Consider the following 20,265-nt stretch of genomic DNA (forward strand, 5'->3'; position numbering starts at 1 on the left):
TGAATTCTAAGGTACAGAGTTAAAAACATGGACAGAGTCAATCTCATTGTTTCTAACATGTTCCTGGAACATATACCATATGTGTCTTATAACTGGGAAGATGGATTTTTTTCCCCTATATAAAGAAAGAAAGAAAGTGAAGTCACTCAGTTGTGTCCAACTCTTTGTGAACCCATGGACTGTAGCCTACCAGGCTCCTCCTTCCATGGGATTTTCCAGGCAAGAGTACTGAAGTGGGTTGCCATTTCCTTCTCCAATAATAGCACTTGAAAAAGATAAATTTGGCCACTTAACCTTTGTGAAACTTTTTGATTTCTAGGATTAGATTACTATTTAAGTCCTCAAACATACATGCTCACAATTAAAGAACTTGGAAAGATTTCTAATAAGAAAAGTGGGCACTGTCATATGACCATGCAAGAAATCCTTATGCTTTTAATTATTTTTCTGGTTTAAAGGAGGAAAAAAGGATAAAAAGGAAAGTTATCTCTAGGTCCTCTATTTCATTGCATAAGGGATGGACTGACCCGAAATGTATGACAACCCTGTTTGGCCCTTCATATGTAAAACAAAATAAAAAACAGAAAGAAAAATCATGTTATTTTCAGGCATGGGCACTTGTTCTAGCCAGAATTATTCAGATAGTTTTCTTTAATTACTTCTTTACTGTGACATAAACTTGTTTAGAAATTTTCATGAAACCCATCACTCTGGACATGAATTATTATTGAAGAGTATAAGGAGTGTATTTTTTTTTTTTTTTGCTGGGGAAAATACGTCAAATAGGACAATACTAGAAGTCAATATTTTTGGTAGTTTCATGTAGCATATTATTTACATAAAAATAAAAGCATAAGATAATACCTTTTAAAAATTTTTCTTGGATAATATTCAGTTATAGGAATTCATGTTAAAGTTTGGGGGTCTTCAGGTAGATTTCACCTCTGAATTCTAAAACATGGGCTAACATATATGTTATATATTATATAACATATTATAATCAAGTTGAAATTCTGGGCATATCTAATACATGGATCATTTGATAGAAAATAAATTTTCTTACCTTTACCCAGAAAGGGGAGAGGCACATTGATTTAGGTTTAAGGATAATTCAAGGATAATTTGGATAATTATAGATATCATTGATGTTCATATATTGTAGGTTACTTGAATACCATATGAATATTTGAGTTTAAATGTGAAAATTTCATATACAAGTATCCTTAGAAAATCTGATTAAAATAAAGAAAAAATTATGTATTTAAAATTGAGGCAATAATAGAGATGATATAACATTTTGAGAAATCCACATTTTAAAATTATTTAGAGATGTTATGAAAAGTACTCCAGCACTTTTTGGCATTCTTGCTATTTAAACAGATTAAATTTCAAAAATATATAATTGTACATAGCTATCAGAGTAGTCCTGTGTCATGAAGGAATTCGTCACTATGTACTTTAAAAGATCTTAATGATAATTATATAAGCTTTTTTGAAATCACCTCAGATTTGGTTAATTATAAATTATTATTGCTACATGGCAAGAAGTTATAAAGTCTCATAGTGCTGGCAAAAGCTGTTTAAAAAAAGTAATCCTAACTAATGTAATGCAAAAGTAAGTGTCCCTAGTAGTGGAGGTAAATATTTTAAATTATGGTGGTTTGTGACTTGGTATTCAGCCTAATGAAGTCTAGGGATTATGCAATAAGTAAAAATCTTATGACAAGAATATAAAATTTCTAATCCAAAACCATAAAAGTAACTGCTTGACATTTTATAATTTTGTAAAGAACAGGGCAAAAAATACAACTTCTGGTTACAAAAGTCTAATAAATAAACCTTTGCATGGCTGACTTTGAAGTTCTTCCTTATAAATGGACAATGCATTTTGTATTTTTTGGTTGTATTCCCCAAGTGCCTTTCAGTTTTAACAATCTGAGTTCAGTTTTCCTAAGAAAGAAGCCCCTCTTTCTCTTTCATAACATCTAAGAGGTTAGAGAGTATGTTTAAACAGATATATTTTCTTTTCGTCTAACCTTGTCTGGAAGATATAGGAAAACTAATTTGCCTTATTTACATATGGCACAATCTATCCAGTATTCAAGGGTTTGTTAGAAACAGGAACCTTGTGCATTTCCATGGTAACCGATGGCATGCTGACAGTATCTGGCTTGTTGCAGCTTCGTCTAGGCAGGCCGGCAATTAATCAGCCATCTACATGCACAAAATTCTTTGTGAGTGAATGGCAGCGCGCCTCTGTAGTGCTGTCTGTGCTTTTACAATTTTGTATTCCTGCCGGGCAAAGTACTTTTTTGTCTCTTCTATTCATTTTCCATAGCTCCCCAAAATGTGCTCGAAAAGAGTGTGAGGGGGTGGGGGAAAGGGGAACACATCTACCTGTAATTTCAAAATGACATTATTTCTTCCTGGCATCAAATACACCAGAGTACGTTTCTTCCTTTTATTTGTAGTGGGCTTGCCTTTTATTTCTTTCTGAGTTTTCTTGGGTTTGTGCTAGATGGTCCCTTAATCTATGTCTCAAGGTCCTTTATTGTTGGTGCAAGTGGGACATACCTACTGAAGCCCAGTCTGTGTGTAAATCATGGCTGAGTCTGTGGTATGGAGCCTGCAGTCCTTATACTCCTTATGTAAGACCTATAATTCAATCAGTCTTTTGTCCTTGAAAGATGACAAAATGATTTGCATTGAACGGAACTGAGTAAATTTCTTTCTTCAAAAAGGAAAAAGAAACACTTAATAGTAGATTTGTAGTTGACAAATCTCAGAAGGATTTAGTCATTAGTGATTTCACAAAATTCACAGAGCAAAAAATTTGGTTGTCTTCAAACTCAAGTGAAATATCTGAAGAAAATTTTAAGTATATTGGGGTATAGAGATATTAAGTTCTTGAAAAGTTTCACACCGTAAAAGAAAAGTTTTTGTTGGAAAAGTTTTGATGCAAAAAAACTATCAGCAAAGCTGTTTATTCATAGAATGGAAGGAATACAGGTGAAAATACAAGTAATTTTTAGTATCTCTGTAATATAGAAGGTCATTTTTATTAGCTTAGGAATATAAATATATATACCTACTTTAATCAGGAAGAATTACTTATTTATCATGTAATTTTTCTTTAAAATTAAAAACATTTCTTAAAAATGTGATCTCAGTTTGAAAGTCAAACCTATTTCAATAAAATAATGATACGGATGCTTTTTCATGCAAATATTTTGCCACTCTCTCTTCCAGTTATGTTTCATTTATTTAATGAATGACAAGATCTCTAATGTAACTGTTTTCTCCAATTTTGTCTTTCTGTTTAGAAAAAAAAAACAGTGAAATGTGAGCACAAAGCTTCTGTTTTCTTCTAACCAAGTATTGTTATTCCTTTTAAGTGCTACAAACATAAGGGCATCATTTGTTCTTCCACGCTCAGCTTCTCTTACTTGTTTATGTACTAAGTAACACACTAAATAATATTTCATCTAACATTTAACCCACTTTATAATTTTATTTATTTATTTTTGTCTTTGTTGCTTTGCAGGATTTTCTTTAGTTGCAGTAGTTGTGGTGCGAGGACTTCTCATTGCAGTGGCTTCTCTTGCTGTGGGGGCTTCCCTGGTACTTCAGCTGGTAAAGAATCTGCTTGCAATGCAGGAGACCTGGGTTTGACTCCTGGGTTGGGAAGATCCCCTGGAGAAGGGAACAGCTACCCACTCCAGTATTCTGGCCTGGAGAATTCCATGGGTATATAGCCCATGGTGTCACAGCAGATGAAACCACCCTTATGGCAGAGAGTGAAGAAGAACTAAAGATGAAAGTGAAAGAGGAGAGTGAAAAAGTTGACTTAAAACTTGATGAAAGTGAAAGAGGAGAGTGAAAAAGTTGACTTAAAACTCAACATTCAGAAAACTAAGATCATGGCATCTGGTCCCATCACCTCATGGCAAATAAATAGGGAAACAATGGAAAACAATGACAGACTTTATTTTTTTGAGCTCCAAAATCACTGCAGATGGTGACTGCAGCCATGAAATTAAAAGACGCTTGCTCCTTGGAAGGAAAGCTATAACAAACCTAGACAGCATATTAAAAAGCTGACATTACTTTGAGACATTACTTTGCCAACAAAGATCTGTCTAGTCAAGGCTATGGTTTTTCCAGTAGTTGTGTATGGATGTGAGAGTTGGACTATAAAGAAAGCTGAGCACCCAAGAATTGATGCTTTTAAACTCTGGTGTTGGAGAAGACTCTTTTTTTTTTTTTTAATTGATTAATTTATTTATTTTACTTTACAATATTGTATTGGTTTTGCCATACATTGACTTGAATCCGCCATGAGTGTACATGTGTTCCCCATCCTGAAAGCCCCTCCCTCCTCCCTCCCCATCCCACCCCTCTGGGTCATCCCAGTGCACCAGCCCTGAGTACCCTGTATCATGCATCAAACCTGGACTGGCGATTCATTTCACATATGATATTTTACATATTTCAATGCCATTCTCCCATATCACCCCACCCTCACCCTCTCCCACAGAGTCCAAAAGACTGTTCAATACATCTGTGTCTCTTTTGCTGTCTCGCATACAGGGTTATCGTTACCTTCTTTCTAAGTTCCATATATATGCGTTAGTAGACTCTTGAGAGTCCCTTGAACTGCAAGAGATCCAACCAGTTAATCCTAAAGGAGATCAGTCCTGAGTGTTCATTGGAAGGACTGATGTTGAAGGGCTGAGGTTGAAGCTGAAACTCCAATACTTTGGCCACCTGATTCGAAGAACTGACTCATTGGAAAAGACCCTGATGCTGGGAAAGATTGAAGGAGGGAGGAGAAGGGGATGACAGAGGATGAGATGGTTGGATGGCATCATTGACTTGATGGACGTGAGTTTGAGTAAACTCTAGGAGTTGGTGATGGACAGAGAAGCCTGGCATGCTGCAGTCCATGGGGTTGCAAAGAGTTGGACATGACTGAATGACTAAAGGATTCTAGGGTGTATGGGCTTCCGTAGTTGGAGCACATGGGCTCAGTACTTGCTCCCTGGCTCTAGAGCACAGGCTCAGTAGTTGTGGTGCTCAGGCTAAGTTGCTCTGCAGCATGTGGTATCTTCCAGGATCAGGGATTGAACCCATGTCTCCTGCATTGGGAGGTGGATTTTTTTTTTAACCACTGAACCACCAGGGAAGCCCTAACCCATTTTAAAACATCCTATTTCCTCCAGAGTTCAATTAAATTTATCAGTGATATTCCAAATCTGAATGCTGTTTTGCTCTTACACCTAAGTCCTTTCTTCCCCAGTTTAAGATATCTTATATTTATGTAAGAATCTGTCAATTTTTTTAGTATAATTTAGCTCACAGTATGTGATCTCTATAATTTTTTGCTGTTTTAGAGAAATCAGCCCCAAACCTTCTCTGCATGGATAATGTTACCATGAGCTTTTCCAAGTTCTCATTCTTTCATATTAGTAGTTTTAATTAAGGAGGGATTCTGTCACATAATTCACTCAGTCATTAATCAGGTATTTTTTGAGCTGCATTATTTGACTGTTTGGCAATCTACAGCACCACTGCCACCTCCCAATAATAAAAAACATGGGAACTCTTCTCTATGGTAGAAATTATTCTTATCAATTTGGGTATAATAAATTTGAACACAGGTAGTAGTGGATTAGTTTCAGATGTGACTTTATATCTACCTTTTTAATTTCTTTATATCTATCTTTTTAATTTCTGAGGTTATAAATGAGGATAATAGTACTTCATAGAATTTTTTCAGAGTTAAATAAAATGCATGAGGCATCTGGCTGATTTTACACACTCCAAAATGGTATAAATCTGAGGTATCCAAAGCAATCAAATTCATAGAAACAGAAAGTAGAATTATGGTTACTAGGAGTTGGGAAGAGGGGAGAATGGAAAGTGACTGTCTAATAGGTACAGGATCTCCTTTGGGGTAGTAACAATATTCAGGAACTAAATGGAGATGATGGCTGTACACTGAGTGTACTAAAAAACATTATATTGTACACTTTAATTGGATAAATTTATGGCATTTGAATTATATCTCAACAAAGCTATTTTTTAAGCTAACGTTAAAACTTAGAATATTTTACACAAAATTCCAGAATAACCTCCTTTGGAAAAGTCCTTTGATCTGATACCACCACCCACATGGTCCCTCATAAGGTTTCTAGTTGTTTAATGGGTGTAGAGTTTCAGTTTTGCAAGATGAAAAAGTACTGGAGATCTGTTTCACAATATTGCAAACATACTTAGCACAACTGAACTGTGCACTTAAAATGGTTAAGATAGTAAATGTTATTTACATATTTTTAGCACAATAAAAAATAATAATTAAAATTAAAAACAATGAAATAGTTGATAATGTGTTATTAAGATTTTTATTTTTATTATCATTATTACTTTTCCTATTAACTTGCTAGTCCTTAATTTATTGAAAAGGTTAGGCAGAGGCAGAGAACTCTGGAGTAGTAAAACTTAATAATGATATGTATATTAGATCAAACCATATGCAGTCACAATATTCAGCCACGTTTGACCCACAAAATGGCAATTTCAAATGATTCAACCTATTAATTAATGAAAATGTCCTAATGTAACTAAGAGTATAACATACTGATTTTATTGATTTGCTGTTATACATATTTGAATTCAGTACAAAAGCATATTTATTTTTAGCTTCTTAATGAATCTCCACTTCAGGGCCCAATTGAAATCATTGTTTTGTTTTGTTTTTCTTTCTGAGTAATCTTCAACCTTGGTTTCCTTATCTGTGAAATAAATGACAAATAGCACTGAGGTCAGGAATACATGAAACAAATTTTGAGAAATGCTAAATCCAGAACTTGGCACAAAGTAGATACTCAACAAGTACAATACTTCCTTTTTCCTGGGTAGCAATATATGCGACAATATGGCATATTGTTAATGGGTATATGAACTTGAGTTAGATGTGAATTCCAGCTGCTGATTGTAGGTAGATTACTTCTCCTCACTGAGCTTTAGTCTCATCAGAGAAGAGCTACCTCAAAGGAATGTGAAGATTAAAACACCCTACCCAGTTCTGTGAACATATTAGGTCTTGACAAAGTACCCTAACCAAGGATTTATTGTTTTCATAATCTTTTTTCCCCAGTGGAGAGGGGAAGACTGTGGAAAGAGGAGAATGGTCTTACAAACTTAAAAATGCACCCATTTCCTTTCCTCAGAATGTTCCTCCCATTTTTATTCTTTTTTTTCTACGAATGTCCCTGATCCCAGGGTTGTCCCAAATCCTATATGTAGGCCAGGATTTCTCTTACCTTCCATCTTGGGCACTTTGCCATGTTCCCAGAGTCCAAGCAGATGGTGAGTAGAAGAAACATTAAAGTGGGCTCCAGCAACCTGGGTACTGGTTCCAGCCCCAGTGACCACGGATTTGTAGCACTGGTCAGTCATTGCCCCTGTGAAGCATTTGGAGCAGTTCAGAGTATTCTAAACTCCAGTTATGACCAGCCTAAGATGAAAAGAGAAAAATAAAGACAAATTTATGTAGCTATAACATTTAATCTATATTTATATTTGCATCTATCTTTCTATTGCTATACACTTATACCTGTCCTTGCTTAGGAGAGGCTGTCCTTGATACTGAGATGATGCTGTTTTTCCTCTTTGTTTCCAAATGCCTATTCATTTATGGGATCACAGCTAAATAGATGGTAGATTGTATGTAACTTCCTCACTTGGCAAAATAAAAGGCTGGCAACTGTCCATCTTTCCCCTTAAAAATTGTAAAGGCTAAAAGGCTGGACCTTTTGACTTAGTTAATTCAAGGATATTTCTCAATCTGACATTCAGTTCTTCTAATTAGAATTCATCAAACCCAAAGATCCTTAAGTGGTTCTTTGGCTTGAGGATTAGAGAGGCAGCCCTTTTATAAACTCAATGAAATCTGTACTTCTCCAGGTTTTGTCCCCAAACATCTTTGCTTCACCAATATAGAAACATGGATTGCTTTTATGACTTTATTTTTTAGAGCAGTTTTAGATTCACAACAAAACTGAGAGGGGGATACAGAGATTTCCCATACATGCGGAGCCTCCATCACTCACCAAACATTTGCTGACATATCACAATTACCCAAAGTCCACATTTTACCTAAGGGCCCCTCTTATACATTCTGATTTTGAACAAATGCTTAATAACATATATGCATCACTATCGTACCATGCAGAATATTTTCATTAAACTGAAAACCCCTGTGTTCTACCTATTTATCTCCTCACCCTCTACCTTTTGTCAACTGCTGATGATTTTACTGTCTCCATAGCTTTACCTTTTTCAAAACATCATATCGTTGGAGTAATACAGTGTGTAGCCTTTTCAGATTGGCTTCTTTCACTTAGCAATATGCATTTAACTTTCCTCCATATGTTTTCATGGCTTATAGCTCATTTCTTTTTAGCACTGAATAGTATTTAATTGTCTGCATATACCACAATTTATCCATTCACCTACTGAAGGACTTCTTAGTTGCTTTCAAGTTTTGGCAATTATGAATAAATTTGCTATGAACATCTGTGTACAGGTTTCCATGTGGACATAAGTTTTCAACTCTTTTGCATAAATACCAAGGAGTACAATTGCTAAATTGTATGCATGAGTATGTTGGGCTTTGAAGAAACCTTCAAATTGTCTTCCAAGGTGGCTGTAGCATTTTTAGTCTCACCAGCAAGTGTTCCAGTTGCTTTGCATCCCACCAGCATTTGGTGGTGTCAGTGTTTTGGATTTTGGCCATGCTAAAAATTATGTATTGACAATTTATTGTTTTAAATTCATTTTCCAGATGACATATGATATGCAGTATCTTTTCATATGCTTATTTGACATCTATATATCTTCTTTGGTGAGGTGTCTGTTAAGATCTTGCCTATTTTTTAATTGGATTGTTTTCTTAGTGTTGAGTTTTAAGAGTTCTTTATGTAATTTGGGTAACAGTCCTTTATCAGATATGTCTTTTGCAAATATTTTCCTCCCATTCTATGGCTTGTCTTCTTATTCTCTTGAGGTTGTTTCACAGAGCAGAAGTTTTTAATTTTAATGAAGTCTGGCTTAGCAATTATTTCTTCCATGCATCATGCCTTTGGTGTTGTATCTAAAAAGATATCACAATAACCAGAGTCATCTAAGTTTTCCCCTGTTATCTTCTAGGAATTTTATGATTTTGCTTTTTTACATAAAGATCCTCATGCTGGGAGGGATTGGGGGCAGGAGGAGAAGTGGATGACAGAGGATGAGATGACTGGATATGGCATCACTGACTCGATGGACACGGGTTTGGGTAGACTCTGGGAGTTGGTGATGGACAGGGAGGCCTGGCGTGCTGTGATTCATGGGGTCGCAAAGAGTCGGACACGACTGAGCAACTGAACTGAACTGATCCAGTTGTTACAGCACCATTTGCTGAAGAGACTAACTTGCTCCATTACATTGTCTTTGCTCCTTTGTCAAAGAACAGTTGACTGTCTTTATGGGGGTCTATTTCTGGACTCTGTTCTATTGATCTAGTTGTCTATTCTTTCACCAATACCACACTGTTTTAACTACTGTAGCTTCACAGTGAGTCCTAAAGTTGGGTAACATCAGTCCTCCAACTTTGTTTTTCTCCTTCAATACTGTGTTGTCTATTCTAGGTCTTTTGCCTCTCCATATAAACTTTAGAATCAGTTTGTCAGTATCTGGATACAAGTAAATTGGTGGAATTTTCTTTGAGATTTCATTGTATCTATAGAGTAAGTTGGGAAGAACTGACAATATGGTGTCTTTTTGTCCTTGAACATAGAGTATATTTACATTTATTTAGTTCCCCTTTGGTTTCATTCATCAGAGTTTTCTAGTTTTCCTCATATAGGTTTACACATATTTTTGTTCATGGTAAACTTTTGAGAAAGATAAACTTTCTTTGTGCAAGTTGGGTTCTGGCACATCCTAGTAAGTATGAGACATGTGTTAGGTTAAACAAGGAAGCTCATTATATAGAATTTTGTAAACAGGAAAAAAGTATGTATCATATGCATCATCAGTTATTGAATTTTTATTTTTCTCCACATAATGCATAATATCAGAGTTTTCTTTTACAGCATTTATTATAAATGGAATTATACCTTTACTTGTTATAAGTATATGGGGTTACCTTCCTATATTTTAAGCTCTGTGAGGGCAAGGATGATGTTGGTATATTCACCATGGTGTGGCTGGCATGTGCTCTGCAAATATGAATAAAAGTGGTGTGTGCCGTAAGAGACAGGGGAGGATCTCAAGTTCTAAAGTGAAATCAGTGAAAACCTTTCCAAAAATGGCAGGTGAAGTAGCTTAAGTGGTGGCTGGTGTTTCAGCATACAGATATGAAATATTACATGGTGTTCAGTATAATTATAAAATAGAGTTCACTTTAGTGTATACTGGTGACTTGAAAATTGGTAATTTCTATTTATAAGGCAAACCTAGACAGCATATTAAAAAAGCAGAGACATCACTTTGTCGACAAAGGTCCATATAGTCAAAGCTATGATTTTTCTAGTAGTCATGTACAGATGTGAGAGTTGAACCATAAAAAAGGCTGAGCACCGAAGAATTGGTGCTTTTGAATTGTGGTGCTAGAGAAGACTCTTGAGAGTCCCTTGGACAGCAAGGAGATCAAACTGGTCAATCCTAAAGGAAATCAACCCTGAATATTCATTAGAAGGACTGATGCTGAAGCTGAAGCTCTAATACTTTGGCCACGTGATATAAAGAGCTGATTCACTGGAAAAGATCCTGATGCTGGGAAAGAATGAGAGTAGGAGGAGAAGGGGATGAGAGAGGCTGAGATGCTTGGATGACATCACCGACTCAATGGACATGAGTTTGAGCAAACTCAGGGAGACAGTTAAAGATAGGTAAGCCTATTGTGCTGCAGTCCATGGGGTTGCAAAGAGTCAGACACGACTGAGTGACTGAACAACAACAACTTAAAGGAAAAGAGGAGCTGTAGAGATTAACACAAATAAAGAAATAAAGAAAACCTGACCTAGTAACTCAAACAAGCAATTCTCTTAACAGTTCCATGATCCCTTTGGTAGGAAGAAGTTTGTAAGAAGTTATTAAACTCAACAGGCAAATATAGCCAGGGCTGGAATGAGTCAGACACGACTTAGCAACAAACAACAATTTATAAGGCAGCTTCTGAATAATCTGGAAAAAAAAAATGAAATTATCAGATCAGTTTACCCTAAAGCCAGTCTAGGGAAAAGGAAGTTTCTCCATATGAAAGGTAACATAGAGGAAGGGACTGCAAAGTCTTAGCCACTAAAGGATGTAAAGAGTTAAGCATTATTCCAAATGTGTTAACTTAATAGACCAGTGAGCACAATCTCCTTTTGATAAAGAGACTGAGCCAGAGAAGAACTTATATAAGAGATAAGGAGCTCTGTTTCCATCTACCTGCAAAGTAATGGATAAAGCAGAAAACGTAGAGACAAATTGTAGGCACAAGGCAGCTTGCCATGTGGAAAGAGCTTTGGTATTAAACAGATTTCATCTTTACCTTCAGCTCTACCACTAACTAGCTGGTAACTTGGGACATATGAAATAAACTTACTAAATCTCAGCTTCTTCTTTGGTAAAATGAAGATAATACTCTTAAGATTTTTATTATAGATAAAATAATACATGTAAAAAGGACTAGCACAGAATTTAAAACATAGTAGGTGTTCAGGAAACACTTTTCTCTCCACCCTTTCTTTGTCTATTTTGTCTGTTTCAGGTCTTGAGTTTAGCTTTTTCTAAGAAGATACCTATTCCCTAGTTACCACATAGGCACTTTGTATGTTCCCAAAGCTGGAAGCAAATATTTAAATAGAATAACAATTCAATGAGTCTAATAGTAACACCAAATTAACCTGCAGCATCAAAGACTTGAAAATTAAAGTTTGGAATCTTCACTTCTGTAAAATGCTTAAAACAATGTATTCATTTAGTCTTCTTTCTCTGTTATTTTATCAAATTAAAAGAGAATTAGAGGTCAAGTTTACAGCTCATATATAGATTACTGCATATCAAATTCTGTATCAAAACTCATTAAGGTCCTGGAGGTCCTAAGTGAGGTCCTGGAGTGGTGACACAGAGTTTCCTGTGGGAGGAGGTGACTGGAAGAACTATGGAAGTGAAATGGAGCAGGAGCCAAACAATTTATCACTATGTGCTGACCAGCAGCATATGATACTGTTCAGACTGCTGAGTTTATAGTTAAAAGAATTCTGCTTGAGCCCTTGGTCTCATGCTTATTAGCTTAGCAAATCCTGAATAGTACCCACCTGAGTTCCCAAAAGAAAAATGGTGCTTCGATAGTGCTGACCCAAAGTAAGTGCTTAGTAAATATTTGTTGAGTGAATAAATGTGACAGAAATTGACATCAATCCTTAGTTCTCACGTGTTTATGATGTGGTCCCCTACAGCTTCCCTTAAGCCCATAGACTATGTAAAATCACATTTAGATAAGTTAATCCCCACTATTTGACCAGAAATGTGTGTGTGCCTGTTATTCAATGAAAGTAACTGGCCAAGAAGACTGACGTATCACTTGTCATCTTTAATGTTCCTTCATCATACGATCCCTTCATGGATTCATATATCACCTGTCAGGTAATCTTCTGGAGAAGCTTGACTATAGCAGTTTGTTCTGTAGTTTGGATGATGAATGAGATGAGTTAGATCATTTAATTCACTATATGGCACCCAAATGTTAAAGCTGAAGAAAAAGAATGTCTGACAAATTGTTTGTTGTCATTAAGGTTTATTTCTCAAATGTCTTAGATGGTTCCCCCCACCTCACTCATTGTCCAACACACAAAGCTAACTATCATAAAGAAGACAATACTTAATGGATGCTAGACAAATGATAGTTGAAGCTGTCTGTTGTATTGCCCCATAAGTGAGAGCCAAATTATAATGTCATTAGATGGGATGCCTCAAGTTATTATAAAGTTGTGCTTCCCACAATGTCCTTCCTTTACGCCCAGCATGTTTCCTCCTGGCATCTGTTTTCACTCAGCAGCTGCATTGTTTTTATAACAGCTGAGATCAAGCTTTGAATCTTCTGTTAAGCCAGTTTTTAAATGTCCTCAACCAATACCTAAAAACATATTTGGGGATCATACAAACATAAACTTTAAAAGCAATTGAGTTCACAGGGACATCAGGTATATATTTCTGTACATACCCACTTAACACTATCTCTGGGGCTATTTTCTCCAGGCACAAATTATCTTCTTAGATTGTACATTCTTGTGTCCATTTCACAGCCAGCTTGGAATAGTAACACTCAGTTAATAACTGAAGAATGAATGAAGGAAGGAAAGTACTTTCAAAAATACAGATAGAAGCATACTAAATGCATTTTAGTGTAAAATATTTTGGTACTAGTTGACTACAGAGAAAATGAATTCTACTTATAGTACAGGAAAGTTAGGATACCTTGGCATTTTTATTGGCAACAAACTGATTATCTTCATTATTTTTTTAAAAGTGGCTTCATGAGTACACTTACCTTTCTCAGATTTAAACAGTGCCTGACAAACAGAGCTATGGATTTACTTGTGTATTTGAAATGCAAACGAGGAAGCTTTGTTCTTTTTCGGTATTAAGCAGAGCACAAACGAATTACTCATTTGACTTAATGACAATTCATAGTATATAATATATTAGTGACTGTTACATTGTCTCCTTAAATAGAGCTCAGAAAATGTACTGACACATTTGAAATGTTATGTTGCCATTTCACTGATGTGAAGGCTTTGAAGTTAGATATATCTGTGTTCAAATTCTGGCTTTACCAATTATAGACTATGAGATAAACTACTTCAACTGTGTGCCTCAGTTTCTCCATTTTTAAAATGAGAATAAAAGTAGTTTCATCATAGAGTTGTAATGAAAATTGTTCACCTATAGAGAATTTAGAACAGTTTGGCAGTTAATAAGTGTCAACAATGTTAGCCAGTATTATAAGGTTGACTTTAGCTTTAGTCTTGTTATATTTATAAGGGATAAAGCAAAAAGGATTAAAGGCTGCCAGTTTCCCTTGCACATCTGTCGTTGGTCCCAGCCTGGTCCCTATACTAATACTGAAGAAATATAGTGAGAGCTGCATATATAATTTCAAATTTTCAGTAGTAGGATCAAAAAAAACTAAAAAGAAACAGGTGTAATTAATTTTAATATTCTTTTAACCACACATATCTAAAATATTATTCTAATATGTAATCAATGTGAAAAATTAATGAGATATCTTATTCTTTTTTCCTACTGAAGCTTCAAAATCCAGTATATATTCTATACTTATACCACATCTCAATATGGGAGCTAAATTTTGATTAAAAAGATTTGATTTACATTACATAAATTGACAACTGAAAAAAGCAAACTCACATATCTGTTGTTCCAGACATATTTAAAAGTTTTACATTACATTTAGTTTTTAAATTTAAAACTCAGTTCCTCTGTCTCACTAACCACATTTCAAGTTCTCAATGGCTTCATAAGGCTCGTGTTCATTAGCAATCTCAAGATGAACATACCTGAGATCCTGCCACCCTACCCAGCATGAAGCTGAGCTGCACCTCCAGCTGTAATGTTGGGAGCAGGATGGGGCAAAAGAAGAGGCTGACTTCATATGACATCCTGAACCTGCTGTAAAGGAGAAGAAACAATGGTGAGGTTGGTGGTTAGGGGGTAAGTGACCCAAAGGATATCCATAGAAACAGAAACTTTGGCTACTCATGACTCTGCAGACTGCTTGGTCCCCTCTGCGTCTTTGTCTGCACTACCCACCCTTTCTGGTTATAAATGGGCCTATTGACCTGTGACTAGAACTCTCAGGCAGGTATCACAAACATATGAGCACAGTTCTTTATTAGTGGCCAATAATATAAATACTCAGCTTTGAGGGCTAAGTGTTCCTCAGAACCTTAGGTTCTCTGAATCAGAAGGTTTACTTGTTGGCTTATTTTTACTCTATATGTTTCATTAAAAACATCTTATCTGACTTTATAATATAAAATTTAAAAAAATAAATTTACCACCAAGTCCACTAAATAAGTGGACTTCAAGAACTATTTAGTAAGTACCTACTTTGTTGCATGCTCTCTGTTAAGTACTGAGAACACAATGGTGAACTGTCATAGACAAGCCTCTGTTCTCATATAACAGCATCTGGTGAGTTTACAGGCTAGTAAATGGATAGCTGCATCTCAAGGTGACATATCTTAACAATAAAGGCAATAGAGAGGCTCCAGGAGCAAAGAAGAGAGGGAGCTAAGCTTAAAGCAAGGCATTGTTGGGGGGGGGGGGGGCGGGCAGAGGTCAGAAAAGATTTTGGGAAGGAAATTATGTCCAAATGGAGACAGAAGAATAAAGAATTATTTAGGGAAGACATGTCAGGGAAAAAAGGAATAGATGTGACAAGACCTGGAGAAAAGGATGAGAGAAATGTGCAGGGAAAATTCAGTGTGACTGAAATATCAGGATGAGGACTGAGTCAGAGAGATTAGGCTGGGGAGGTTAGCAGTGGTCAGATTATCCAGAGCTCTGTGAGCACAGTGGAGAGTTGGAGGATGACATATTAAAGTTCACATTCAAGAACCATCACTCTGGCTGTGATGTCAAAGACAAAGGCAAACAGGACAGGAGGCAAAGGGGCTTCATAAGAGACCATCTCACAGTAATGCAGGCAAGAGATGAGGCTGGGTTGAACCAATAATTTAGCAGTGGGGATACAGAGAAAGGATGGACTGGAGAGAGATTTGGGAGGTAGAGGTCATGGGGTTCAGTAATAGATGAAGGGGAGACACAACAGAATCAAGACCTATGCCCAAGTTTCTGACTTTGGTAGTGTTTCCATTATTTGGACTGGGGGGAAGATATTGAGTGGTTCAGGAATATCAGTTCAGATTTAGGCATGTTAAATTGAGATATTTGGGGGATAAACTAGTAGAAATTTTCAATTGACAGGTATGGCTGCAGGTTTAAAGCTCAGGTTAAAAAAAAATCAGACTGAGATGGGATTCTTGGAATTAGCATGTAAGGAGTAACTAAATCTGGTAACATTGTGAGGACACCTGAGGAAATTATATGGGAGAGGAAGAGATCAAAGGCCAGGATAAATCTGTGTGTGTGTGTTAGGCAGTCATGTCTGACTTTTGCAATCTCATGGATTGTAGCCTGCCAGGCTCTTCTGTCCATGCGGAATCTACAGGCAAGAATACTGGAGTGGGTAGCCATTCCATTCTCCAGAGCATCTTCACAACCCAGGGATCGAACTGGGGTCTCCTGCATTGGCAGGTGGATTCTTTACTGTTTAATTTACGAGGCAAGCCCAAGATAAATCCTTATGGAATGCCAAGCTTAATGGAAATAACAGAGGAAGCAAAGTGTACAAAGGAGACGAATAGCCGAACAGGTAGGTGCATATCAAGAGCACAGAGTGTCAGGAAAGTAAAAGGACAAAAGGATTGCACGAACAAAAGAGTCGATAATGGTGGCAGAAGTAACAAGACTATTGGTGACCTTGATGAGGTCAGTTTCAGAGGTGTGGTGGAGACAGAAACCAGCATGCAGTTGGCTGATGAGAAAATAGGATATAAGGGAAGTTGCATTCTTTGACTTCTTGCGTAAATTTCTCATCTTAATTTTTGACTAAAATGTAGTGTAGGAAAAGAGAATATTGTGTTTAATGCACAGTTTTCCTTGGTAGCTCAGCTGGTAAAGAATCTGTCTGCAATGCAGGAGACTCTGGTTGAATTCCTGGGTCAGGAAGATCCCATGGAGAAGGGATGGGCTATTCACTCCAGTATTGTTGGGCTTCCCTGGTGACTCACAGGGTGAAGAATCCACTTGCAATGTGGGAGACATGGATTTGATCCCTAGGTTGGGAAGATCCCCTGGAGGAGGGCAGGGCAACCCACTCCAGTGTTCTTGCCTGGAGAATCCCTGTGAACAGAAGAGCCTGGCAAGCTGCAGTCGATGGGGTTGCAAAGACATGACTGAGTGACTAAGCACACATACACGCACACACACACACACACACACGCACACATGCACACATGCACATGGCCAGAGCCACTGGTAGTATCATATTTTTGACGTCAGTCAAGTACTCCAGAATAGAGCAGTATTAGTAATCACTCTAGAGGTCAGGGTGCCAAGCCTTTCTTTAGTTGTTCTCCTGTAAACAAACTGGAAGCAGAGAGATGAGAAGACTGATAATATAGGTTCTTGGAAACCCAGACTAGGAATGGAGAATAGAAATGCTCAGCAGGGAAATTCCAAGTACTCATCCCCTCTTCTTAAATTCCCTCCTTCCCCCTTTTGTGCTCTCCTTTTATTTTTCCTTTTAAAATTCCATTTTAAAATGCAGGGTCTTTGAAAGTTCTTAGCATCTCAATTACAAGTGAAGTTTTGTCAGAGTGATTGGGAGATGAAATACTGAGGAGGAAAGAGCCAGTGCAGAAGCAAAGAGCTACAAAACCTGACTTTTGTTTACCTCACAAGGTTTACTTAAGTGTCAGCTGCTTTCCAGACTCATTGTGATACCCATCATATTCATGGGAAGTCACGTGAGAGCCATTTCTGTCGCATACTCAGTTACCCCTGACTGCCGTCATCTGGACAGTATAAGTTTTGTAAGTGCTAATCTGACAAATAGACACATTACAAAGGTCAATCCTTGTTTCATTTGGTAAAGAATCTGCCTGCAATGCAGGAGGCTGCCTGCAATGCAGGAAACCTGGGTCTGGAAGATCCCCTGGAGAAGGAAATGGAAACCCACTCCATAATGCTTGCCTGGGAAATCCCATGGACAGAGGAACGTGGTGTGCTACAGTCCATGGGGTTGCACGACTTAGCGACTAAACCACCAGTAATGGCGAATCTTCACCCAGAAGTCTGTGTTGGGTGGAGGTGGATGGATGGCTAGTGAGAAGAAGGAAAGCAAGAAGGTCTTCATAAGAGGCCCTGTGGTTATAGTTATTATTGTTAACCTTGTTTTATCATTAGAACATATAACACGCCATTCACTCCTTTTATGGTGGGGAAAGCACAGGTTTTGGGATAAGATGACTGTTACCTTCTGACTTGTGTTCTTAGGGAATTCACTTTCCTTTTCTGGGTCTCATTATCTCATCTGTCAAGTGGTATTATACTGTGCACATTATGGGGATGTTACAAGCGTAAAAAATCTTTTATGTAAAAGATCACGTATGTAAATTATGATGCACTCCACATACACTAGTTATTATTCGGCATCCAAGTACAATTTATCTTCCTGGAGGGAGGATTGCCTAGATATAACCTATTGTGAACAAGTGCGAGAACTTTTAATACACTAATAGCCTTAGGCCTCAAATCCTGGAGAGCTTATTAGTGCTCGTTAGTGCCCATGCAGTAAGACCTCGCTGACTCTTCTGAGCGTTTTGTGTGCTATAATACTCTTTTCAAACTGTTTTCAGTTATTTCCCCCATACACTCCCCCTCCAAAGTGCCCACTTTTTTCTCTTGCAAGCTCTTTCTCCATGCTTAGCTCTTCCATTTTATAAAGTAAATAATCTTACCCACTCCCACCCACTGGCATACTTTTAATCACTGCTGATACTTAAGCATAGTTTTATGCTTCTACTTCCTCTGTGACAAACATACTCCGAGTGCTAATTAGGACCAACTTGAGCATATGTCAGCAGCCCTTTAACTGTTCTTTTTGAAACAGTTCCAGTTAGTCCTCTTAAATGAACTTCAGAAAAGAACTCAAATTAATTTGCTTCTCAATGTCCAATGGTTCAAACATTGGGTTTCTTTTTCTGCATGGTGACTTCTGGTTAGCAATCAAAGAGCTGCTTTTCTACATTATGATTTTAGCTCAACTTCCTGGGAGTGGAAAGATTCAGTCATTTATGAAACTCCATGATTATTCTTGTCTTTACATTTTGTACTTCCCCAAAATGCTTTCCCTTCTCCTTAACTCTATCTCTTGTTTCATTTGGATTATTCTTTGAGGGCGATATTTCTCATGAAGAGTCATACCAGAAAGTCTAAGATAGGAACATATCTCCAGGGCTTAACACTGGTCACACAGTCAGCACTGGCTACAAAATATGTGCGTCCCCAGACAAAATGAAGCTGTTAAAGTGTTGCACTCAGTATGCTGACAAATATGGAAAACTCAGCAGTGGCCACAGACTGGGAAAAGGTCAGTTTTCGTTCCAATACCAAAGAAGGCCAATGCCAAAGAATAGTCAAACTACTGCACAGTTGCACTCATTTCGCATGCTAGCAAGGTCATGCTCTAAATCCTGCAAGCTAGGCTTCAATAGTACATGAACTGAGAACTTCCAGATGTACAAGCTGAATTTAGAAAAAGGCAGAGGACCCAGAGATCAAATTGCCAACATCCATTAGATCATAGAAAAAGCTAGAGCATTCCAGAAAAACATCTACTTCTGCTTCATTGACTACACTAAAGCTTTTGACTGTGTGGATCACAACAAACTGTGGAAATTTTTTAAAGAGATGGGAATACCAGACCACCTTACCGGCTTCCTGAGAAACCTGTATGCAGGTTTCAAGTTGCAACAGTTGATTCAAGAAGCAACAGTTAGAAGTGGATATGGAACAACAGACTGGTTCCAAATTGGGAAAGGAGTACATCAAGGCTGTATATTATCACCCTGCTTATTTAACTTATATGCAGAGTACATCATGCAAAATGCTAGGTTGGATGAATCACAAGTTGGAATCAAGATTGCAGGGAGAAATATTAGTAACCTCAGATACACAGATGACACCAGTCTTATGGCAGAAAGTAAAGCAGAATTAAAAAGCCTCTTGATAAAGGTGAAGAGGAAAGTGAGAAAGCTGGCTTGAAACTCAACATTCAAAAAACAAAGATCATAGCATCTGGTCCCATCACTTCATGGCAAATAGATGGGGAAAAATGGAAACAGTGAGAGACTTGATTTTGGGGCTCCAACAGTACTCTTGCCTGGAAAATCCCATGGACAGAGGAGCCTGGTAGGCTGCAGTCCATGGGGTCGCTAAGAGTCGGGCATGACTGAGCGACTTCACTTTCACTTTTCACTTTCATGCATTGGAGAAGGAAATGGCAACCCACTCCAGTGTTCTTGCCTGGAGAATGCCAGGGACGGCGGAGCCTGGTGGGCTGTCGTCTCTGGGGTCACA

General features: G+C 37.4%; 1 long non-coding RNA gene across 5 annotated transcripts in view; it reads left to right on the forward strand.

Annotated features, from left to right (window-relative positions):
• LOC147379598 (uncharacterized) overlaps positions 1–20,265 on the forward strand; it is a 436,432-nt gene that overhangs the window by 330,012 nt on the left and 86,155 nt on the right. Inside the window, exon 4 of one of the 5 annotated variants that reach the window (XR_015162173.1) lies at positions 3,545–4,905. The exons of the other annotated variants lie outside the window; for them this stretch is intronic. This is a non-coding gene — a long non-coding RNA (uncharacterized LOC147379598). Of the gene's footprint in view, positions 1–3,544; positions 4,906–20,265 lie in introns of those variants that run through there. 5 annotated transcript variants of the gene reach the window in all.

The sequence above is a fragment of the Bos grunniens genome, chromosome 1, assembly GCF_055505025.1.
Source record: "Bos grunniens cultivar Pamir isolate PY7600 chromosome 1, Bosgru_T2T1.0, whole genome shotgun sequence".
NCBI classification, from domain to species: Eukaryota; Metazoa; Chordata; class Mammalia; order Artiodactyla; family Bovidae; genus Bos; species Bos grunniens.